Here is a 26,070-nt window from a genome sequence, read left to right on the forward strand (position 1 = left end):
ATTGTATAATTTAAATAAACATAAATGCAAATTTCGCATGTGGAAAAAGTAAGTACACCCTTGGCTCTAATAGGTGGTATTGCCCCCTTTGGCAGAAACAACCTCAAATAGGCATTTCTTGTAAGTCTACCAGTCTCTGACATCGACTGGGAGAAATTTTTGCCCACTCCTCCATGCAGAATTCTTTCAGCTGTGCGATGTTTGAGGGGTTTCTTGCATGCACAGCTCGTTTCAAATCCCCCCACAACATATCGATGGGATTTAGATCCGGGCTTTGACTTGGTCATTCCAGAACCCTCCATTTCTTTCTTTTCAGCCATTCCTTGGTGGGCTTACTGGTATGTTTAGGGTCATTGTCATGTTGCAAGGTCCACCTTCGGTTGAGCTTCAACTTTCCGACAGATGGCCTCACACTATCCTCAAGCCCCCTCTGGTACAATGAAGAATTCATAGTGGATTCGATGATGGTGAGTTCTGCCCAGGCCCTGATGCAGCAAAGCTGCCCCAAACCATAATATTTCCACCACCATGCTTTACAGTTGGTATCAGGTTCTTGTGGTCAAATGCTGTCTTTGGTTTTCGCCAAACATGTCTTCTGGTACTGTGGCCAAATAGCTCTATGTTTGACTCATCTGTCCAGAGCACATTGTTCCAGAAGTGCTGGTCTTTGCCTAGGTGTTCATTGGCAAACTTTAGTCTTGCCCTGATGTTCTTTCTGGACAGCAAAGGTTTCCTCCTGGCACACCTCCCATGTAGATCAAATTTGTGCAGCCTCTTTCTAATGGTAGACTCGTGCACTTTGACATCAACAGTGGCAAGAGCTACCTGTAGGTCCCGTGATGACATTCTGGGGTTCTTAGAGACTTTTTTCAGCATCTTGCGGTCTGCTCTCGGGCTGAACTTGCTGGGGCGGCCTGGCCTGAACAAGTTGGCAGTTGTTTGGAATCTTCTCCACTTGTAGATGATCTTCCGGACAGTCGAATGTTTGATTTCAAATTGTTTGGAGATCTTTTTAAATCCCTTCCCAGACTCGTAGGCATCTATAACCTTCTTTCTGAAGGCCTCAGAGAGCTCTTTTGATCATGGCATGGTGACGCCGCACACTTCAACAACAAAGAGCAAACCAAACTAAATGTCAGGTTCACTATGTTAACAAATATAATTTCGTTCAAAATTTTGGTAGATTAGCAAAACTATACATTTTTGGAATATTCAGAGCATGAGGAATCCAAAAATTAATGTTTACATTTGCGTAGACACCTTTGCGAAAATGACACTCAGGACAGTGATGAAGATAGTCAGGTTCACTATGTTAACAAATATAATTTCTTTCAAAATTTTGGGATTAGCAAACCTGTACATTTTTGGAATCTTCAGAGCATGGAGAATCTGAAAATCAATGTTGGCATTTGCACAGACACCTGCATGGCCGCCATTTTGGATTTTGAAAATGGCCGCCATAAAATACATATTTTGCGCGATCTCGGCTTTTAGTCAACCTAGAGACTTAATTAAATATGCTAATCCTATATTTTCTGGGTCAAGGTATCCAATAAAGGCCTCAAAATAGTGCTCAGGATTATAGAAAAGCGACAAACAAAGGTAATTGAAAACCATTGTCTTTATATTTGTGATATAACTGTATTACATAATACATGATATTGCAAGTCCTTTGAAGTTATAGGTTGTTATAGGAAGTTATAGGTAGTATCAGATTTAACTATAAGTCCTATACACAGGATCTACGAGGTCTATACTGTTCAGGAATATGCTTTTACAGATCTTCATCACTGTCCTGAGTGTCATTTTCGCAAAGGTGTCTACGCAAATGTAAACATTAATTTTTGGATTCCTCATGCTCTGAATATTCCAAAAATGTATAGTTTTGCTAATCTACCAAAATTTTGAACGAAAAAACATAGTGAACCTGACTTTAAATGTCTTAGGTTTAAATAAGACAGGTTCCTCCAAGATCCTCTCTAACGATGTTCTAATCATTTGCACCTGAGCTGGTGCACCTGATTCTAATTTTAGGTATTTGAAATAGTGATAAATGTTGGGGTGTACTTACTTTTTCCACATGCGAAATTTGCATTTATGTTTATTTAAATTATACAATGGATGACAAAATGTAAATGTTTCATGATATTTGTTATTTTATATCACCTTTATCTGTCAATATTGTTGAAATGAAGATCAAACAGCTGTATGTTGAAATATGTTGAAAAAGTCAAAACTTTACATGGGGTGTACTTACTTTTTCACGTGATTGTATATATATATATATATATATATATATATATATATATATATATATATATATAATACATTTATTTTATATAGCGCTTTTCAAGAAGCCCAAAGACGCTGTGTGTATTGTATATATATATATATGTATATACAGTATATGTGTATATATATATATATATATATATATATATATATATATATATATATATATATATATATATATATATATATATATATATATACATATATATATATATATATATATATATATATATATATATATATATATTAGGGTGGTCCTCAAATGTAAACATTAACTTTTCTAAAGTGCTTTTCCATTTTTTTATTACACCTGTAGAGAGAACAAATTGGGTAAAATTTCATTTCATTTTGAAAACTTTTACCACTGTCACATGGCCTCTGCTAATCAGCACTATACAGAAATTATTTCGGTTTGTTTCAGTTATGATGGCGAGTGCAAGTACTTCAAGAAGAGCAACCAGAAAAAAGAACCATGTGTGGCTGATAGGCTGCCATATTGAAAAACTACCAGAAACTCGGCTCCCATCTTGGCAAGAGATTCTGCAGCGATACTTTAAGCTACATCATGCTGAGAAATTGGATATAAGCAGTGCCGCAACAACTGTTGTTCGTGAGACATTATGCATCTGGGAGAAAGCACGGATCCCCACTGCAGATGAGCGGAATATCATTGCAAATCTAGAGAGAAAAGTAGAACAATACAGATCCATCCTGAAAGGAAAGAGCCGGCGATCTGTCCCTCAGATAAAGAAAGAAGAGCAGTTTCAAACCGGTCGACATGACTTATTTGACATTGCTCATGTTGATGTCCTTGATCTGATCAAAATACCAGAGGACAGTGAATTCCTTAAGGCACAAAGGGAGCCAGGTCGACGGGGCTTTATGGTTGGTGTTGACAAGGTGCTAGCAGGAAAAGAGGAGCGGACACATCAACACGACAAGGTGTTGACTGAAGGAGAGCAGCATGAAAAAGAGAAGAAAGCAGCCCGAGAGGAGACTCTTGAGCTAGCATCATCAACAGACAGCAGTGCTGAAGCCAGGGATCATGATGACTCTGGTGTTCTATCTGCTTCAAAGAGGCAGAGCCGAAAGCGTGCAAGTAGCATTGTTACACCGGACCTAACAGCCGCTCTCGAACGCACCAAGGTTAGCGATCGATCAGCTGTTCACATCTTGTCAGCAGCAGCTTCTGCTCTGGGACACGACCCTTCAGAGTTGGCCATCAACCACACATCGATCAGGAAATCCAGGCGGATCCAACGGAAGACAATTGCAGGTGACATCCAGGCATCCTATGCTCCAAACACAAGTCTGGTGGTTCATTGGGATGGCAAGCTCCTTCCAGACGATGGGACTAAAAAAGTTGATCGCCTTCCTGTCATTGTCAGTGACCCACAAGGAACTGGAAAGCTTCTGGGTGTGCCAAAGCTGCCAGCAGGAACTGGACTAGCAACAGCTGCTGCTGTTATGCAATGCCTAGAAGAATGGCATTTGCAAGACATGGTGGCAGGTATGAGCTTTGACACGACAGTCAGCAACACTGGTTCAGCACTTGGTGGGTGCACTATTTTGCAGCAAAAGCTTGGACGACCACTATTACATTTTGCATGCCGGCATCACATTCTGGAACTAGTGGTAGAGGCAGCAATGGCAGCATTCAAACCATTTCTTGGTCCATCAAAAGGACCTGAGATAGCCGTCTTCAAGCATTTCCAGTCAAACTGGAATTCCATTGACCAAAGCAAGTTTAAGCCAATGATGCCTGATGACCTGGACTCTGTAGTTTCAGGTGTATTTTTAAGTTGCAAAGAAGATGTCGTTTCATTCTGCATCCAGAAACTGGAATCGGGCCAACTACGAGATGACTACCGTGAACTTCTTGAGTTGACTATTATTCTGTTTGGTGAGCGTCCTCCGAGAGGATTCAGGTTCATGCAGCCAGGAGCCATGCATCGGGCAAGATGGATGGCCTGTGTGATTTATGGAATCAAGATCTACTTGTTCCGTGATCAGTTTCGACTGACCCCAAAGGAACTCACTGGCATAAAGCGTTTTACAGCATTTGTTGGAGCAGTGTATACCAAAGCCTGGTTCAGCGCTCCATCTGCCATTGGTGCTCCCGCTGGAGACCTAGCTCTCTTAAAAGCACTCATTTTCTATCCTGATTCAGTGATTGCCGAAGCCACCAGCAAAAAGCTTTCCAATCACTTGTGATACCTCAGCGAAGAACTGGCAGGACTTGCTCTGTTTGATGATAGTGTTGAGCTTGATGTCAAGCGAATGATAGTAGCTGCTCTTAAAGAAGAATGCCAAGAGAATCCTCAACCACAGGTACATGTGGATCTTACAGCAAAAGAAGCCATCGCTGCCAAGACTGTTGCAGATTTTGTTACTTCTGCCTCACTGCGAATTTTTACTGCATTCAAAGTCAATACTGACTTCCTAGAAAAGGACCCTGGTGAGTGGGACGATGACCCATCATTTCAGTCATCACAGCAAGTATTGCGCGGTATTGCCACTGTCAACGACTTTGCAGAACGTGGTGTAGCATTAATACAGGACGACAATCAAGTCTTGACAAAGGATGAACAGCAGCGCCAGTACCTGTTGCAAGTTGTTGAGTGGCATCGCCATCAGTTCCCCGACGCAAAGAAGATAAGGAGGAAATAATTTACCACAGAACTTATAAATGAGGAATCAATGGTCTGGAGGACTCTTACTCGGTGTGTTTATGATGATTGTCATACATTCTTACTGATTTGGGATTACATCTGAGTGTTAGTTTATTAAAAACAATTTTGTGTGTCGATACTGAAACATTGTAATTTTCAACCCATGTGTGACAGTAGTAAATAAAGTCGTATAGAAACCATCTTTGGCACATTTCATTTTTTCACAATAAGGAACAATTTTAGCAACAAGCACCTGAAAAAAGTCCAATTTTATTTTTTGGTGTACATTTGAGGACCACCCTAATATATATATATATATACGTATATATATATATATACGTATATATATATATATATATATATATATATATATATATATATATATGTGTATGTGTGTCAGGTCTCAGATTTGTTACTGCTTAATGCTCAATTATAAATGCCGGTTGACTGACGTATTACCACGTAAGCTATGTTATAAAATGCTGTTCTATAATGTTATTTCATGAGTTAATAAAATGTATTCGAACCTTAGGTAGGCTGCTTGAATCGTAGACATAAATCCTTTGATAAATTGCCAAAAACATTAACTGTTTTGTTTAATGACAGTGACGCCTGAGTTACAATGAGGTTTTTGCTTCGCTTTCATTTAAAATGAGGAAAGGCTCGCTTCAGTCGTGTTGGACAAATTGTATACGTGTGCACTTTCGAGGCTAGATAAGGCCGGTCGTAAAATCCCTATCATGATTCTCAGACGGCGCCTCGAGCCGCGGGCAGGAGAACGCTCACATGCGCGTGATTTTGCGTAACACTAGCAGAATGTTTAGGTTGCAGACATAAAACCTATCGTGAACCATATATATTTTGTATTAATCACAGCGACGCTTGACTCTGTATAAACATGCTCTGAATTACTCATTTTGAACAAACCCATATACTTTATGGGTTTGTCGAAGCCAAGAATGCACCCTCCCTTTAATGAGTTATATTTTCTGCCTCGTCGGAGTTTTGAAATCACATCTGGTCCGAATGATAAGGTGCGTGCTGCACTCCCCCGAATGACAGAGCGGATAACGGTGGGGGCTAGGAATGACGGGGAGGGACTCTCGCCAGTCGCTTTGTTCTCTCGGAGATTTTCTGATAATCGTATTCATATATAAATGAATGAGAATCAATGTGTTTTCAGGAAGGCTTGACTTGGCATGAGACTGGCTCTTGCTGTAGATGTCTTGGCTTCCTCCGGATCCGTATAAAGTGTTATTTCAATAAAGGTCTCGTCATTCTCAAGCCTGTTGGTGGAACTCTATTTCGATCAGAAAAGGTGGTTTCTGACATTTGGTGCCGTGACTCGGATTGCAACAGACGCGGAGGACGGGAAGCGGAACCCGAGCGACAGAAGGAAGGCTGTCCGAACGCCGGGACGCTGGCACTCTAATTTGATTAAGGTATCTTTCCAAATTTGTACCTTGCTTCTTCGAACGGGTTCAGTCCGCTTCCCTGTCATCCGCGCTGTCTGCACTCGAACAGAAATTGTAAGTAAAGGCTGTTTCAGGCCACAGAATGACGTACCTTTGTTGAAATCACCTGGATATCATTTAAGAGTAACGTTACAATATTTGCGCTGGATAAACATTAAGGGTAAAAAGCTAAGGATAGATTTTGCGCAGGATATCAGTAAGGATTTAACAGGAAGCTTAAAGTTACAGTTAGCACCAGGAGGGGAAAATGAGGTCGGACAGCCATATAGGTTGAAGCCAGGTGGCCAAGATTTTTCCAGGAAGGAACAGCCCAAAGACAAGATGGGGTATGCCATTGCATGCCAGGGAAAGATGGGCTGTGGTGAACTTAGAAGGTCCAGATAGAAACAGGCCAGGACCTGGTGGACAAGAGAAAATAAATAAGCTCACAGGAAATGGGCCAGGTGGCCACAGGGTGAGAAGGACAGGTTAGGTTTTGAAATATTGAAAATTGAAGCAGGAGCTGCATTGTAGGAATTTGAAGCTTCAGAGCCAAAGGAAGCAAGTTCAGGAAGCAAAGTTCAGGACAAAACAATTAAGGAGGTAGTTAAGCAAGCAAATCAGCGGCTAATGCCGCTCGTCCATAATCCGGACCAAGACCCCGCGAAAGGGGAGGTAGCCACCATGCCCCCAACCCCCCCCCCAAGACCTGAGCTCAGCCCCGGGGCTCTAGGCAACACCCCAACACCCCCCGCCCTGCCTCCCCTTTCCACCTCAACCCACCCCCCGTCCAACCCGTCCCAAAAATCCTTTTTCCTTGAATGAGAGACGTAATATGAATGAGGATATGAATGAGGAATGAATGTATATTGGGATATTAATTGACGTGTGTGTCTGGCCAATGTGTTTGTCTGTGTGTCAAGTGCAAAGCAGAGGGTTTCGGTGTGAAACTTTGTAAGCGATCTGCTCGACTTGGGGGAAATTCAGGCCGGGAATGTCCATTTTAACGTCTATCCGAGAGAACAGGCGAGGTCCTGAACTGAGTCCGGATTTTCATCTGTTTGGGAGTGTTTGGGAAGCGAATTGATATAAATCGGGTCAGGAGAGCACTCGGAGTGCCCTTGTCGATCTACTGTTGATATGAAGCGGTTTCTTGGAGATGGTTGCAGGATGGGCTGTTTTTTTTCTTTCGAGCGGCAGCCGGACGGAGGTTTGGAGTTTGTGGAACTGGAGGTTCAGAGTTTGGGTCGAAGTGTGCGTTTTACTTGAATCGAAGAGTTCATTCAATGGCAGATATTGTGGATTGTATGTGTGGGATGTATCGCTGAGGCAGCTCACCTTTGGAATTGGTGTCATATAGTGCATTTTGGGTCAGAGAGGTGGAGCGTCGGAGATCCTGTTTTTTTTTGCAATGTTCACGAGCTAGGGATGAGTTCTGACAGCTCAATGTTCTGACAGCTCACTACATGTCAGGTCGTAGATTTGTTATGACAGCACTTTGTTATGACAGCCGACTGCATGTCCCAACGTGAGGTAAACCCCGCCGCGAACGCGAATAGAGCGGCGTGCAGGGAGTGTTGGGATTCGTGTGGAGGCACGAGGGTGCGCGCCAGGACGGAGGGCGGCGTGGCGTCGTCGCGTTGAGATGGTTGTGCCAGGTCGATCGGCGATCTCTGAATTTAAATCGGATTTTTGTCATGTGTGTTGTGAATTTTAGCGTCTATCCGAGAATTCTGGCGATGTCACGGGGCAGGAGCCGAGCGAGCCGCGAGTCACGGGTGTGCTGTATGAGATTTGCTCAGAGTGCCGGCGATAACTCGCCCACTCTCAGAGGAGGATGTGTGCCCAAATGCATTGTGGGTCATTTCGACTTTGCTGGATGTCGGACGTTCATGTCAGACGAGCCATGTCGGAATAGTGGCCGGCTGCGACATATATGCCAGGCAATGTCACAGGACGAATACGTTATTTAAGATGGATTTATATGGATGGATTTATTTAAGATGGTTAAATTAAACGATTTCAAGACAGAGTAATTAATTTCCGGAGCCAAGTTCCAACAGGAAGTCTTGTTCATACAGTAAGGTACAGTGCGGAGTGGCGGCTGGAAGATGCATCGATGCATTTGTGTTGACCAATTCGAAGTTTGACCTTTTAAAGTTTAGTTGACCTTTGTTCGAGATATGCAAGGGAAAGGTCAGAGGGAATTCACTAACCTTGGAAGAACGACAGGCGGAGTCAGTCTACAGGGTGTTGCTTTAACGACAGGATATAGAACCTAAATCTGGAAGGAAAGGACATTATATTGTTGGTTAAACTGAAGTCATGTACGTAATTAGTGGACAGAGAATATCGAGTTTTTTGTTGTTGTGGACGCGTCAGGTACAGTACGCTGGAATTTAATTTAAGTCATGTTAAGAGGACATTTGGGAGGATGAAGAGATGCAAGTAACGTGGATTAAATTGTGGTATCACGAGTTGGGTGCCAGAGATATTGTGGTTATTATAACTCACTGATTATAGGGGGCGCCGGGCGCACCAAGTACAGATCGGGTTGCATGATGGAGCACGCATGCATGGATTTTGGCTTTGCGAGACTCCGGATAGAAATTGGCATTTCGATGCTGTGGATTATATTGTGCCTGCCCGGAAAGGGGATGTCCTGTGCTGGGGCTGGCGACATGCCTCTGTTATTTGTTTGTCTGTCGGTCTGATTGTAAGTCTTTGGTACTGGGAGGGCTAATTGAGTGCTCAGGCGTCATTGTTCCATGGAGGCAGGAGCTGTGAGTCACAAAATGTAAATGTAACACAGAGAGATGAACAGGACAACAATGGAGTTTATATGGACGGGTTTGGGGCAGTTTCAATCTGACAATTACAGAGTGCTTTGTTCCGTTCACGAAACATGTAAAATTCATGGAGTTGAAGTGGTTTGCAAGAAGGCAGCAGAGTCAGTACTGGGATGCAACCTCGTATTGTGATCTGTTTAAGTGTAAGAGGCGGTGGCTAAGAAAGGGGTGATGAAAAGTTATTTGTTTTAGTGTGAAGTAGGTTGGTTGCTTATTTGTCACAGTAAGATGAGAGTTGTGTTTTTAAGCTTGGTCTTTGAATGAATTGTTGATTGGAAAAGTGATTTTTGATCGCTGATCCGATCTGGTTTTGAATTGTTTGATTTAATTTTGGATTGATTGGAGGTAATAAGGATTTGTGTTGATTTCCTGATTTGAGTTGATCTGGAAACAAAGACAGATGGGATTAATGTGTATATCAGGAACATTTTGGAAAGAAATATGGATATATGACATTACTAAAATATAACCAAGCAATTGAGAGTTCTTGGGTTAATGGGATATAAATAAATGCATCTACAAGTTGATGGTTTATAAAAATTTAGTTCTGGATGATACTTAAACGATGAACAATGTTGGCAATATACAAAGAATGTGACTTGTTTTTGGGGGGAAAACATGTGGTTTAAAAATGGTTGGCTAAGTTTTAAAGATGGAGATGTTTCGCAGAACTCTTATGATTATTTATATGAGTGGTGGACTATTCCATGGCGAAGCATTTTTCAGTTTTTATGATTAAGGTTTAAGGTCTTTATGATCTGTTTAGTGTATTTTTCAAAGGAGAGGGTTTTGGTCAATGATGATGCCAAGATTCCGGATGTGGATACTGGGAAACCATCGATGTTGGGGGGAATGAAGATTAATTCAGATTTAGCGTAGTTAAGTTCGAGGAAGCTGATCTGAAGCTAGAATTTTATTTCAGTTAGGCAGTTTGTCAGGATAGAGTGGGTGGTGGTGGAGCACGATTTGGTGGAGATGAAAAAGCTGGATGTCATCGGTGAAGCAGTGGAATTGGAGACCATGGTGCATTGGCTATGGTGCATGACGGATTAAGTGACCAAGGGGGGATAGGTACAGGACGAAGAGGAGGGGGCCAAGAACTGAACCTTGGGGGACACCTTAAGGGGGAGTGAATTGTGGTGATTAAGCTGTTGTAGATGCTGTCAATTTTGCTTTGGATGAATGGTCCAGGAAGGAAGGAGGGTGCAGGTGGCACCAGGTGTGAGTGCACAGGTGTGCACCAACAGGTGTGTGGAGCAAGGTGGTGGTATCCAGGGAGCTGAGGAGTTTGTTCACGTTGTAGAGTTTGTTTATTTAGTTTGTTAGTTGTAGAGAAGAGTGCTTTTGGGATTCCGGAGCCAGAGTGGTGATGTTTGAGTTGAGTGGCCACAGCACGTTCCAAAACTTTTGACAGAAAGGGTAAGTTGGAGATGGGTCTGAAGTTATTTAGGATGTCAGGGTTTAGTCCAGGGTTTTTTTTCCAGAATGGGGGTGAAGTTTCACGAGGTTTTTGGGGAAATCGGTATGTGAAGCTGGATTAAGTTGGAACTGCTTGGTGAGCCATGAAGATGGATTGGATGTTTTGTTGTTGGTCGTCTGGGAGTTCGGTTGTTGCATTGCCAAAGGTTTCTGTGTGGTGGACACACTCGTTGGCTGTTGTCTTGTGTGACGTGGGTGGAGATGTATGTGGCTGTGTGTGGCTGCCTGGAGGGGAAGGCGGCTACAGTGGTTGATATTGGTTGTGGGTTGTCCGGGGTGCTTCGATTTGCATAAGGGGTGAAGATTGGGATATTACATTATTTTGAGTAAGTATTGGCATGAGTAATTACATAAGTAATTATGAGTTATTATGAGTAATTAGTGGTATGAGTATTAGTTATGAGTTCCAGGTGTTGAGCTAGTTATGCTAGTTATCCAGCTAGTTATGAGTAAGTGATTATTTTAGTAAAGTTACATGTTTCGCTGTGTTGTGGATCTGCGGACAAGCTAGTTTGATGGGTACCCTGGGGTCTTCGGCGTGTCTATGTGTTTGGCTGTCTGTCACACCGGACTCTTGAATGGGTTTTCATGAGACGAATTTCAGACATAACAGTGAGAATCTATTTTGAGCGAATCACAGTGGGTGAGGAAAACATTGTGTGTGACCAGACACCAGAACTGACCAGAATTGAAATTGGAAGTAGACCAGGTTATTTCTATTATTTGTTTATTCGTGAAAATAAATAAATAATAGGGGGAGGTTAATGGAGGTTAATGGTGGTTTGTGTGTGTTAATGGAGGTTAATGGTGGTTTGTTTGTGTTAATGGAGGTTAATGGTGGTTTGTTTGTGTTAATTCTAGTTGAAACTCTCGCTGAAGTAATTTTCGTTTATTCTTATTTTTTGATTCGATTTGAGAGTTGAGATGATTGATTTTTTATTAATTTTATAATTTTATTTTTATTGATGTTGGAAACAGGTAATGGGATGCTGAGAGAAGGATTGAATTTAATTTGAATTGGACTGGATTAAATGGGATTGAATTAAAAAAATTGAATATTGGATAAAATTGGATCCACTTGAAAAAAAGTGGATTAGGAAATTGGAGAAAAGGTGTTCTATGAAACTATGAATTGAATGAATTGAATCTAGATAGATGAATTGGAGACCTGTAGACCAGGCGTTCCCAGGAGACTTGTGGACCAGGTGTTCCACCAGAGGAAAAAGACCAGGTGTTCGTGGAGCACTTCACCTGCAAGAACGCCTTGGAACCAAGGTGGACGGGACCAGTCCAGGTGTCGCTGACTACACCAACGGCAGTCTTTTGCGAGGGCAAGACCTCGTGGATCCACGCCACGCACTGTAAGTTGGCCATACAAGCACCAGACACTACACCACAGCAACCACAGTAAGGATGGGCCTAATCATAGGTGCGATACTATTGATAGCAACAGTAGCTAGGGGAAGCTGGGACAAGGGAGCTCGGGGATTACACTACGAATAGTACTGCAAGATAAACACAACCACAACATAACGGCTATAACATTCTCTAGGGGGGTTAGTAGGATTAATGGGGTGGTAAAGGGACTCCAGTGCTTATCCACCCACCTGGTCCCACCCCATGGGACAATGTTTATATGCGGCGACAAGGCTTACCCCTATTTACCAAATAATTGGGGGGGCACATGTTATCTGGGTTCAGTCCTTCCTGACGTTGAGATACTGGATGAGCTAGACCCAAAGTCCTTGGACAGGCGTTATAAGAGGTCAGTCATGAACGAAGATGGAACCACTAAACTACACGGGAGCCTATGGGAAAAGGTGTTTGGTTTCTTCTTCCCAGGAGCGGGCACAGTCATGGATAGTTTCCGGATAGATAAATTGGCTTTGGCCCTAGAAAAGGTGGCAAACGACACCGCTACGGCTCATGACATACTATTGGATACGGTGATTCACATGCGTACAATGGTGATGCAGAATCGGGTGGCTTTGGACATGCTCTTGGCAGAGAAAGGAGGGGTATGCGGAATTATAGAGGGAAAATGTTGCACTTACATACCCGATCCATCTGAAGGAGTGTCAGCCGCAATAGTGAGACTAAGGGAAACTAGCCACGCCCTGACGATCGATCGGATCGCGCGCGAAAATTCTTATACATTTAGCTGGCTCACTGACTGGTTCCAGGGATGGACGGGCACCATAGTGAAGTGGTTATTGACCGCACTGGCTGTGATAATCGGGGTAGTAATTTGGGGGGCACTAATGAAATCTCTAGTCCTCCTCTGTATGAGAAAGTATTTTACAGGATGGAAAGTGAAAAAGCCGCCGACAACGACTATGGTTCTGACCACAGAGGCCGTCGACCTGAACGGGTCCTTCAACAAGGCAGACGTGACCGGCGCTCCAGAAAATTGCATTGAATTTTGTGACGACTGTGATACTTGTGTGGATCCCATGTGGGAACTGGCTGCTGCCTGTAACGGTGTATGTGATGACTGTGATACTTGTGCTATAAACCCCTTGCGTGTACTGGCTAACGCTGCTTATGTATTACAAGCGGACAGCTGCACGCCCCCTTCCGACCCAACTATGGATCTGATTGCGACACTGGGTCTGGCGGTCGAGGGACCCGACGTGGATATCCTAGACCCGCAAGCCGACCAGGCGCCCATGGGAGACTTTGACATAAAGGAAGTCCCTCTCTTTTCTTCAAATGTTTCGGATCTCTTTGATCCAAATGTTTCGGATCTCTTTGATCCACATGTTGCGGATCTCTTTGCTTCAAGTGATTCGGATTCGGATTTTTACGCTCTGTACCCTGACCAGGAAATTGAGACACAAGATACTGACGACATTTTGTATTCCCCAGAACAGCAACACGTGAGGGACCTCATGGGCATGACCGTTGATTAACTTCGAAGATCTGCAAGGACTGCGTCTGCAAAGGGTGGGGGGAGCCAGTTCCGCAGGGGAAGTGATGCACCCTCTGGCGGAGCAGAACCTCATCTGGACCAGACGTCTTCGTTGTGGATCCGAAACGTTAATGAACTTTCATGTTTAGAGCCCTCAGGCTCCAAGCACGCACCACACGACACGTTCCCCAAATGCACGGGCGAGGCGCTATGGGCGCACGGTATGCCCTTGGGAGATACCCGCATTACACGATGGTCTTTCAATAAAGCCCGATGTGGCACGTTGTCTCTTGAGATACTTTGTCTCGACGAGACAAGAGGAAGGAATGTCAGGTCTCAGATTTGTTACTGCTTAATGCTCAATTATAAATGCCGGTTGACTGACGTATTACCACGTAAGCTATGTTATAAAATGCTGTTCTATAATGTTATTTCATGAGTTAATAAAATGTATTCGAACCTTAGGTAGGCTGCTTGAATCGTAGACATAAATCCTTTGATAAATTGCCAAAAACATTAACTGTTTTGTTTAATGACAGTGACGCCTGAGTTACAATGAGGTTTTTGCTTCGCTTTCATTTAAAATGAGGAAAGGCTCGCTTCAGTCGTGTTGGACAAATTGTATACGTGTGCACTTTCGAGGCTAGATAAGGCCGGTCGTAAAATCCCTATCATGATTCTCAGACGGCGCCTCGAGCCGCGGGCAGGAGAACGCTCACATGCGCGTGATTTTGCGTAACACTAGCAGAATGTTTAGGTTGCAGACATAAAACCTATCGTGAACCATATATATTTTGTATTAATCACAGCGACGCTTGACTCTGTATAAACATGCTCTGAATTACTCATTTTGAACAAACCCATATACTTTATGGGTTTGTCGAAGCCAAGAATGCACCCTCCCTTTAATGAGTTATATTTTCTGCCTCGTCGGAGTTTTGAAATCACATCTGGTCCGAATGATAAGGTGCGTGCTGCACTCCCCCGAATGACAGAGCGGATAACGGTGGGGGCTAGGAATGACGGGGAGGGACTCTCGCCAGTCGCTTTGTTCTCTCGGAGATTTTCTGATAATCGTATTCATATATAAATGAATGAGAATCAATGTGTTTTCAGGAAGGCTTGACTTGGCATGAGACTGGCTCTTGCTGTAGATGTCTTGGCTTCCTCCGGATCCGTATAAAGTGTTATTTCAATAAAGGTCTCGTCATTCTCAAGCCTGTTGGTGGAACTCTATTTCGATCAGAAAAGGTGGTTTCTGACATGTGTATATATGTGTATATATATGTATATATATACATAGTGTATATATACATATAAGAAAGATGTGTGTATATATATATATATATATATATATATATATATATATATATATATATATATATATATATATATATATATATATATATATACAGTGAAACCTTGACTTACGAGTTTAATTCGTTCTGTGACCGAGCTCGTAACTCAATTTGCTCGTTTCTCAAAATAAATTTCCACATTAAAATGCATTGAAATGCTATTAATCCGTTCCAGCCCCCAAAAAACCACACCAATTTTTTTTGTTACGTGTTTTTAAATAAGAAAAATGTACTTTATAAATAACAAATAATGTATAAACAAGCAGGACCTCGTATATACTGTACATAATAAGCGGCGTTACGCGCGCTGCTTGTAAACAAGGAGGAAGCGGACAACGCGGTAATTTGTAAGAGTCTTTATTCAAGAGCTCACTGTAACACTGGCGTGATCCGGGCTGCGCGCCCGGTGTATATCCTGAGGCCACGCCTACCCCTCGGCGTGGCCGCCGCCCACTTGGTGCGCGGAATGATGTCACCACGCCAGTGAGCTTCCGTGTCCGCCACAATGTAAAGAAATAAACTGGTTTTATTAAGTGTATTTACCTTGAAGATCAGACGAAGATGCTGGCGGAGGTGGAGGAGATGACTTTTGCCTTTTTCGCCACACTTTCCTCGCTTTCACTTGCAGGGCGTTTCAATAAAAACCTGTCCAACGAGGTTTGTTTCTTCCTCCCTTTCAAAATGTTTCGATCGTACTGCTACGATCGTACTGCCTCGCCAAGTCGACAACACGCACACCTCGCTCATGTTTTTCGACGATTGCGTGTTTTATATCCAAGCACATCATCCTCTTCTTCTTCTCAGTACTGCCCTTGGCACTCAATTTCTTAGGACCCATGGTTAAAACTAAGAAATTTTCCAAAATAACCAACATGCGAAAACAAAGCAGCAGCGATATACGGCAGAGATGCTTGCACGGCAAGATAACCACGTGACCGGAACGCTCGTTGGGCCACCTAGTGGCGGGTGACGTAAGCTCGTAACTCAGATCTCGGCTCGCATCTCAAAGCAAAAAACCGCCCGAGCGACGGCTCGTATCTCGGAAAACTCGTAAGTTGGTGCACTCGTAAGTCAAGGTTTCACTGTATATATATATATATATGTGTGTATATATTGTTACGGATCCGGGGGACGGCACTCCCGTTAGCAAGGGGGGGTTAATCCCCTTGTCCTGTTAAGCTGGCCGTCCGACCGGTCTTGGGGGTATGACGTCACTTCCGGCCGGTGGTGAATAGGGTTGTAAGCCCAACCCGTCTTACTACCTAATTACCACCACAAGCCGTAAGCGAGGAAATACTCCCACCCGGGCCGCAGCGTGATTGGATTGCGCCGAGCGAAGCGAGCTGCGACTCGGGCCGTTAACAAAAGACTAAACCCGACTATAGCGGTTGGCCAAATCGCGGCACAGGTACTCAATTGGGAAGGGACAAAAGCGATCAGGGGAAGAAGAAACCAAAGTAAAGCAATAACAGGATTTATTAATTATGTACATGGAATGAAGAGGAAACGAAAGAAGGGCATTTACAAGGAGAAAAAGAAGCAGGTACACAGGGCAGCCTTAAACAGTCTTATATTATAACCCCGGACAAACAAACAGACTTAAACAACAGGGAATGACAGGAAGGAATGGCTGGAAGGAGGAAAAGGTCCAGGCAGATGGTAGGCGTCGAGGTCCGGCTCCAGGAGTGGACTCGCGTCGTGGCGGGAAACCCTGGCAGGCAGCGAGCGCGTATCGTGGACCGCGAGCGGACGTTACATATATCGGGGAAACTGGGATACGGCGTACATAATATGTGGCTCGTGCCAACGCTCTCTCTCTCTCTCGAACAAGGTTCGTATCATCAACGGTCCCCTGCGCAGTCCGTTACCATCAGCAGTTTGTGGCGCAGCTCATACCAAAAGCAGTCCGTGGCGCACTCCCAGCTCCGCTCCAGCTCATCGACCCGAACTCCTCTCACCTCATCTCATCTCCTTCTCACCTCATCTGCTCAAGCAGTCCCTCACCGCCGCTTTTATTGTCCGTTGTTGTATCAAGCCGCCGGCTCCGGTGACACGCCTACCGGTCGGCTCACCTCGGCGCTGGTTGGCCGGCAAGGGCTCGCTGGCTCCACCTCTGATGATGAGTTCACTCGCCACACCTTGTTCTGGTGTTCCGCCCCCTTTTTCCTCGGCTTGAGACCGCGTGCGTAATGGTGGCTTGGTGCCAGCAAACAGCCCAAGGCAAATGGCAGCGAACGCTATCCTACTGTTACTGCACTTTGACGAGCGGGAGAGATGATTGGGAATATTGAAAGGGGCCTATCTTATTTGATTAATGCAACACAGATTCAACTATTGGGAACAGATCCTTAACTGAAACACATAATAATGAAATAACTACAGAGAGGTCCTATGGTTCTCTACGTGTTGTGCATGGACTAACTAGGGTGCGATCTTTAATAAGCCAAATGATGGGGATATTTACAGGGGATCATTTATAAGGGAAACATTTACTAAAATTTACAAAGTGAAGGTTCTAAAAACCATAACACAGCACCCGTCTCTCCTCTAGGGCCGTCCCGGTCCGAAATAACTTTACTTAATGTGACACTCAGGTGAAGTAACCCTCTACTATTAACCTTACCCTTGAGTGCGACAGTTTTAAAACAACTAAGTATATCCCGCCTGCTACGTTGCATCCTACCTAACAGATTCACACCCACAGGATAACCGAATCACGGAATGGTTTTGAAGCTACACATTTAGCCGGTGGGGAGCATTATTTACAAGACACTAATTGGTATTTACAATGCGAACCCAGGACCTGTCATTTTGGGAGACAAAAAAAAAAGATGTTTTTGAAAGAGGAAGAAGCATGCACTGCACTGCACCAATACACCATACTCACATGCCCGGGGATGCATAATTGATATATGCAGTGCACCCACGAGCACAAGAGCATTACAAAGCACCATAAAGCACCATCAGCACCAAAAAGCACCAAAGCACCATAAAACACACAAAGCACCATCCAGTGCTCATTTCACACATGTCAATAAAACAAACTGATGACCTTGTTTCTTGCTTCCCCTGCTGTGCTGGCCGATGTTTCCTGATGTTGTCGTTCTTGATGTTGACTCTTGTTTGCTTGCGGCCTATTTGAGGATAACAAAAAGGGCACACAACGCGTCCACTTTTTATTTATGGCCAACAGGGGCCAACTAAGGGTGGTCCACCTGTATGGCAAAGGGGGCCACCTCACCGTGGTCCACAAGCAAACTCTACTCTGGTCATCATGGCCGGTCCCAGGAGAGGGGCCAGGCCCCAACACGTGGGGTCCATCAGTGCGGTGCTTGGCCACAAAAACATGTGGTCCATAAAGTGGTGCTAGGCCGCAAGTCGTGCGGTCCATCAGGTGGTGTACCGGTCCAGGCAGGCTGTGCAGTGGCGGCTCGGGCACACAACTGCGGCTACCTGCGCACTCCCTCTGGACCCAAAAGAACAAGCCATGAGTGGGGAAGGAAAGGACACAGCAAGCATCGGGGCAAGGTCGCAAGGGTACACATTAAAACAAGGTAATGCAAGGTGAGGTGCGCATGGGAGCGAGCGGAGAAAGCTCGTCCCTACCGTACGTCACCCCCCCCCCCCCCCCCCGTCACCTACCCTACCCTTGCCCTTACCCCATATTTACAAAATTCTACACATTTACAAATTCCGTCTCTATTGTCCTGTCTTCCCCATATCTCCCCTAATACCAAATTCGTCCACAATCCCTCTAACCAAATTTGCCATCAAGCCCAATTTCTCATCAATTCCTCCTAAGGAGGAAGAGATGGAACAACAAGCACAATGTCACCCCCACGTCATGATGCGTCTCACCATTCCAAACATTTGCACAAACCGGTGGTGTGGAGTCTTGTCACCTTGGTGAGTGGATGTAGATGGTGCGAAGAGATTTTCTCCTAACTACCTTCTAAATGACTTTAACGCACTTACTCTACGCGGGGTCTTTCCCTGCAAAACCATTGGCCATCTTACACTATGTGGTTCTAAGAACCGGACTCCCATTGACCAAGTGCTCACCAATTTGGGGTCTCACTCCCCCGATTCTTCACCCTGTGCCTTCGCACAATTTCCGGGCTGGGTCGTGTGGCGCTCCCAGCAGGTCCGCTCATCTGCACACCTCCGCCACTACAGTTTCCCCCCGAGCTTACCTGCTCCTTACCCTAACCTACCTGGGGAAGGCCCTCTGGCGCTCTCACCCCACTACCGCCCTCTCTGGCGTCGGGCTACCCGGGTCCGTCCTCTGGATCCTCGGGCCCCATCGAACAACTCTACTGGCTCCCAGAGCCTACCTGTGGCCTCACCTGGCCGACATCCTAACAGTGGCGGAGTGCTCAATCAATCGCACTCACTAACAGGCCACACGCCCAGCCAATTGACTCCACTAATGCACCCAACACAACACTTCCGTGCAACTACCCACACCACAGATGCCAATATCCAACCACAATTTACCTACTCCCTCTACCTACTTTTAAACTACCCTCCCCGGGTATTCGTGAAGTGGTCCACCTTCCCCATCCACTCCTTTCGCACCAACCACTCCACTCCACATATTCCACACTGCTCACTCCACACCATCCATTCCATACTCCATTCCATCGATTCCATACTCCATTCACTCCATGCTCCATTCACTCCAGACCATCTATTCCATACTCCATGTATTCCATGCCATTCATTTCATCCAACCATTCTCCATACACCTGTGCTTCACCCGCACACCTGTGACCACACACCTGGTGTCACCAGTACACCTGGTGGCACTTGCACCCGTCTCTCCTCCAGGACCATTCATTCAATACAACTCACAATCACACCTTTCACCATACTCTACTCAATGCACAATCATGCCAATCATCATGCTCACCACAAAGAACTTCCTGCACATACACCGCATCATCTAAGCTGACTACTCCCTTCTGAAACTCGCGCTCCCCAGTCTTCCCTTATACTAAGCGCTCCCACGTCATTATAATCCACTAATATGCTACGTCCCCTCTACAGGTACATGTCGCTACTTAACTCCACAGTTACCTATGGTCATTTTCTAAATCCCTATCCATTATCCAAACCCTCCCTGGCTTGGTTTTCACCGCCATAACCCCATAAACTACTGCTCATGTGCCCTGGGGGATGGGAGGGATGGCAGAGTTGCCATCCCTCCACATCGGGCATCTCCCATTATCAATTTTGTCCATCCAATTTTTTCCAATCAAATTTTCCAATCATTACTGCCAATCATTTTTACCCATCAAATTTGCCAATCATTACTGCCAATCATTTTTACCCATCAAATTTGCCAATCATTACTGCCAATCATTTTTACCAATCCAATTTGCCCATCCAATTTGCCAATCAAATTCACTATCCCTACCATCGTCCATTAAACTTCGAGCCTCGGTGCGTCATTACATGTACAAAGCTCGGCTTCGCAAAGCCGAGCAATGAATGCGGGTGGTTCGTCTACTGCGGTTGGGTCCATCCGGCACTCGATGCAGGGGAGGAGGTTTTGTCGGGCCGAGATTCCGAGGTCCACCTCGGCACGGAGCCTTTCGGTCTCCTGCCCGATGGCCCAATCTTGCCCGGCCGGAACGCCGCAACCACAAGGGGGCGCCGTTCCGACCCCTCCTACCTTCCCTCGAACCGGGCCGGTCGCCTTGCCCGGCAAAGCGCAGACTCGACCGTGCGGGGCGGGGCCCGGCGCGAATCGTGCACGACGCTCCGAACAGGAGCGACGCGACACCGATCCCCGCCAGTTCCCGCAGTACACAAAGCCCGGCACGGACCGGGAGCTCACGTCGGCTAAACGTCGGTCTAACCGCTGTCCCGTTTAACGTCGATGCCTTATTCGCATGTTCACATGCATACGCGACCCCTTTCACTCTCACCAAACCCGGCGTCTCAGCGCCTCTCATGCATTCCACACGCTCTGTCCATTCCACCACCGCACTCCCTGTTACACACCACTCCTCTTGCGCACCTTCTTGCGCACACTCTCCTGGTACGTACTCCGTACCACTCATCACAGGTGTGCATCCCAGCACATACCCACTCACGCGCTCCGGTTGCGCTCTCGCGCACCCGCGCCACCACCAACTCACTCTCTGTGTCACACTCCGTACACTCTGTTTCACAATCTTCACAATCGCTCCCACTATCACACTCTGTCGTGCATTCATTCACACTCTTACATCTCACGACGGACCCTTCACTAGCGCCCGGGTGCCGTCGCGACCCCAAGTGCGCGAAAATTCTTTTTGCGCCAAACATCTTCCCGCAAAACCTCTTAGCACCATACACAGCCCATCTTACCTTCGGGGTTCTTCTTCTTCGCTCCACACGCATCTGCAAATCTTTATAAGGATTATGCAGCACGACATCATGATGCGAGCACGGACTTTGCACATATTCCATCTCTCCCTGCCGCAAGTGCTTTTCTACGTCCGGCGTCTCTTCCATTCCAATTTCCACTATAATTAATTCGTTAATTTCTTTCTCTTCGACGACCGCTGGCTGTATTAAAATTTTCTCTTCTACCTCAGCGGTCGCCGGCTTCCCCATACCCCGGGTCGCGACTTCTATGCCCGTCCACGTGACTTCGCTTTGCTCACCCTCGCTCACCCCACGCTTCTCAAACCACGTTACCTCGTCGCATACCCGTGTGCTTTTCCCGCTCAACATGCGATCCATGCTCTCCCCACATTTTTGTATGCTCTCCCCACATTTTTGTATCTGGTTTCCCAATTGCTCCCTCATTTCGTTCATTTCCCTCCTGGATTCGTCCCCATGCAGGTTGATGGACGCCCGTACTTGTGCCATAAATTGCGCCATGAGGGCTTGCATGTCGCCCACCCCCATTGGCGCAGCGGGCGCGGCTGCCGCGGCCATGTGCGAGGTGCCATTTTGTGCCCCTGCGACCTCGTGCGAGGCGCCGCCATCTTGTGTGCCTGCAACCCCCGCTACCGCACCTTCTTCAACCTCCTCCTCTATCTCCCCCATCTCCTCCCTGGGGTCCTGGGTCGCCTCTACTTCCTCATTCTCCCCTACCGGCACCCGATCACCTTGATCATCCATGGCACGACTCAATTTGGATGTTTGAATAAAATTTCGGCCGCTCGTAAATTTTTGACCAAATTTTTAAAGATGCTTTAAAAATTTGGTTCGGGTCCAATCCCAACTCCTCGACACCAATTGTTACGGATCCGGGGGACAGCACTCCCATTAGCAAGGGGGGGTTAATCCCCTTGTTCTGTTAAGCTGGCCGTCTCCGCCGGTCCTGGAACTATTACGTCACTTCCGGTCAGTGCTGAATAGGGTAGTAGGCCAATTATTGCTATGACCTAATTACCAGCACCTTCCGGTAAGCGAGGAAATGAGCCCCGCCCGAGCCGCGGCTGTAATGGACATGCCGAGCGAAGCGAGCCACGACTCAGGCCGTTAACAAAAGACTAAACCCGACTATAGCGGTTGGCCAAATCGCGCCACAGGTACTCAATCGGGAAAGGACTAAAGCGATCGGGGGAAGAAGAAATTCGGAAGAAGAATTCGCTCTTTCACGAGCCTCGATCTTGTATACAAAAAAAAAAAAAAAAAAAAAAAAAAAAACCAAAGTAAAGGAATACCAGATATTTATTAATTATGTACACGAAATGAAGAAGAAACAAAAGGTAAGACTGTACAGGAAGAGGAAGAAGCAGATAAACAGGGCAAACCTTAAACAGTCTTATATTATAACCCCGGACAAACAAACAGACTTACACGACAGGGAATGGCAGGAAGGAATGGCTGGAAGGAGGAGAAGGTCCAGGCAGACGGTAAGCGTTGAGGTCCGGCTCCAGGAGTGGACTCGCGTCGTGGCGGGAAACCCTGGCAGGCAGCGAGCGCGTATCGTGGACCGCGAGCGGACGTTACATATATCGGGGAAACTGGGATATGGCGTACGTAATATGTGGCTTGTGCCAACACTCTCTCTCTCTCTCTCTCTCTCGAACAAGGTTCGTATCATCAACGGTCCCCTGTGCAGTCCGTTACCATCAGCAGTTCGTGGCGCAGCTCGTACCAAAAGCAGTCCGTGGCGCACTCCCAGCTCCGCTCCAGCTCATCGACCCGAACTCCTTCTCACCTCACCTCATCTCCTTCTCACCTCATCTGCTCAAGCAGTCCCTTGCCGCCGCTTTTATTGTCCATTGTTGTATCAAGCCGCCGGCTCCGATGACACGCCTACCGGTCGGCTCACCTCGGCGCTGGTTGGCCGGCAAGGGCTCACTGGCTCCACCTCTGATAATGAGTTCACACGCCACACCTTGTTCTGGTGTTCCGCCCCCTTTTTCCTCGGCTTGAGACCGCGTGCATAATGGCGACTTGGTGCCAGCAAACAGTCCAAAGCAAACGGCAGCGAACGCCATCCCACTGTTACTGCACTTTCACGAGCGGGAGAGATGATTGGGAATATTGAAAGGGGCCTATCTTATTTGATTAATGCAACGCAGATTCAACTATTGGGAACAGATCCTGAACTGAAACACATAATAATGAAATAACTACAGAGAGGTCCTATGGTTCTCTACGTGTTGTACATGGACTAACTAGGGTGCGATCTTTAATAAGCCAAATGATGGGGATATTTATAGGGGATCATTTATAAGGGAAACATTTACTAAAATTTACAAAGTGAAGGTTCTAAAAACCGTAACAATATATACATATATATATATATATATATATATATATATATATATATATATATATATATATATATATATATATATATATATATATATATATATACAACAACAACAACATGCATTTTAAGGCCATGTTCCCTGTTAGAGCGGGGGTTAGCCTTGCGGTCCCCATGACAATCTTCTCCATTTTGCCCATTATATATATATATATATATATATATATATATATATATATATATATATATATATATATATATATATATATACAGTATATATATATATATATATATATATATATATATATATATATATATATATATATATATATATATACATACATATATACATATATATATATATATATATACATATATATATACATATATATATATATATACATATATATATACATATATATATATATATATATACATATACATATATATATACATATATATATATATATACATACATATATATATATATATATATATATATATATATATATATATACATACATACATATATATATATATATATTGTTACAGACACGACTTTGATGTTAAAGTGGGCCGAGCGGAATGGCCGTCGTGTCCGCACAAATTACCCGACTATACTCGACGTTGACGAAGTCGCGCGATGCTGGCTCAATAAGAAAAAGAAGACACCCGGCTGGGTTATAATGACACAATACGACACCAGGGGTTCAGTTCTCAAGACCTCCGGAGGAGGTTATATTAAGGCGGAAGGTTAGATTACAACTACAAGAGGGACAGCATAGAAAGACAAGCACTTAGACACAATCTTATATTATTCCCAACAGACGACAGGTAAACAGGACAACGGCTGACTCACACGGGGATTGATGGAAAGGACAGGTGGGTAGCGATGGCTCCAGGTGCACCTGGGCTCAAAGGTCAGAATCGACTCGGTCCGGTCCAGAGATGCAGGGAGGTCACAGCGCTCGGAAGGCGACGTTCTTTCTCCAAGCTGAGGCGCATCTGACTCAGCGCTCGCAGGTGGCTTTCCTGCTCCAAGCTGGGTGCGCATCTCTCGTCACATCCGGCGCGTGGCCGCGTATATCCCGCGGGGAGTGACACGCCCTCGGCTCGTTAGCTCCGCCTCGTGGAATCGGCACGTTGCTTCTCATTGGGTGCGTGCGGGGGGTTTACCAGGCTCCGCCCTTGACGAGGAGCTGACAAGGAGCCCCTTCGTGGTAACCCCGTGGAGCGCATGGTCTGGAGCTAATCGAGCCGGTGTGAGGACGCATCCTCCCCCGCTCCGCCGCCATCTCCTCTGTTGTTGTTGTAATTGTTGGGGAAGAAGATGGAAGGAGGTATGGGAAAGGTCCTAAACTCACTACTGATGCCATATAATCACATTCTGGTGCAACGAAGAGTCATAATTAATGGAGACGAGGCCTTAACTGACATAGAATAAGAATAACTAGGAAGATGTCCGAAAGTTGTCTACGTGTGGTGCGGTGGACCTGGGCACGACATTTAATGGGGGAATAAGGGGAAGGTCGGCTCTACTGATTGTTATTTACATGCAATGGGACTAGGGAATGGGGGATTGGGGAAAGTTGGGGAGTATTGGAGAAAATAGGGGAATATTTACAAGCGGATATGGAGGCCAAATTCCATATTCGCAACATTGCACCCTTCTCTACCCTCGGGGCGTCCCGACCCGATAAATTTTTACCTACTTTAGTGTGGCACGCAATGTAGTTCCCTCTACTATTAACTCTACCCTGAGTGCGACAGTTTTACAGATATTCACAAATGAGTAAATATGTCCCCCTGCGACGTTGCACCCTTCTCCTCACAGAAACACACCCACAGGATAACCGAATCCGGAAAGAATTCGCAAACTAAACATACAGCCGGTAGGGAGCATTATTTACAAGACTACGCTGCTATTTACACTACGATCCAGGACCTGTCTTTGGAGGAACACATGCAGATGTTATGCATAGAGAGAGCGCGCTTGCCAGCATCGATACACCAACCCACGAGTGCTCTGTGGCCGACGGCCTTTAATAACGTGCAGAGCACCCTTTCCCAGCATCAAAAGCACCACCCCACCACACAGTCAGCACCATCCGGTGCAGTCACCATTGTTCATTGGTATAAAAATAAATTCGACAACCCCTAACCCTGCAGGTGTCTCTTGCTCTTCTTGTGGTGCACTTGGTGGTAACTAAAAGTGGTTCACCTGTATGGCATAGGTGCCACGTTGACCCATAGGTCCATCCCCGGGTGGTGCTTGGCCGCAAACGAACTGCGGTCCATTGTGGGTGGCCACAAACATTGCGGTCCATATG

The sequence above is a fragment of the Myxine glutinosa genome, chromosome 9 (assembly GCF_964187855.1).
Source record: "Myxine glutinosa chromosome 9, kmMyxGlut1.1, whole genome shotgun sequence".
Lineage (NCBI taxonomy): Eukaryota > Metazoa > Chordata > Myxini > Myxiniformes > Myxinidae > Myxine > Myxine glutinosa.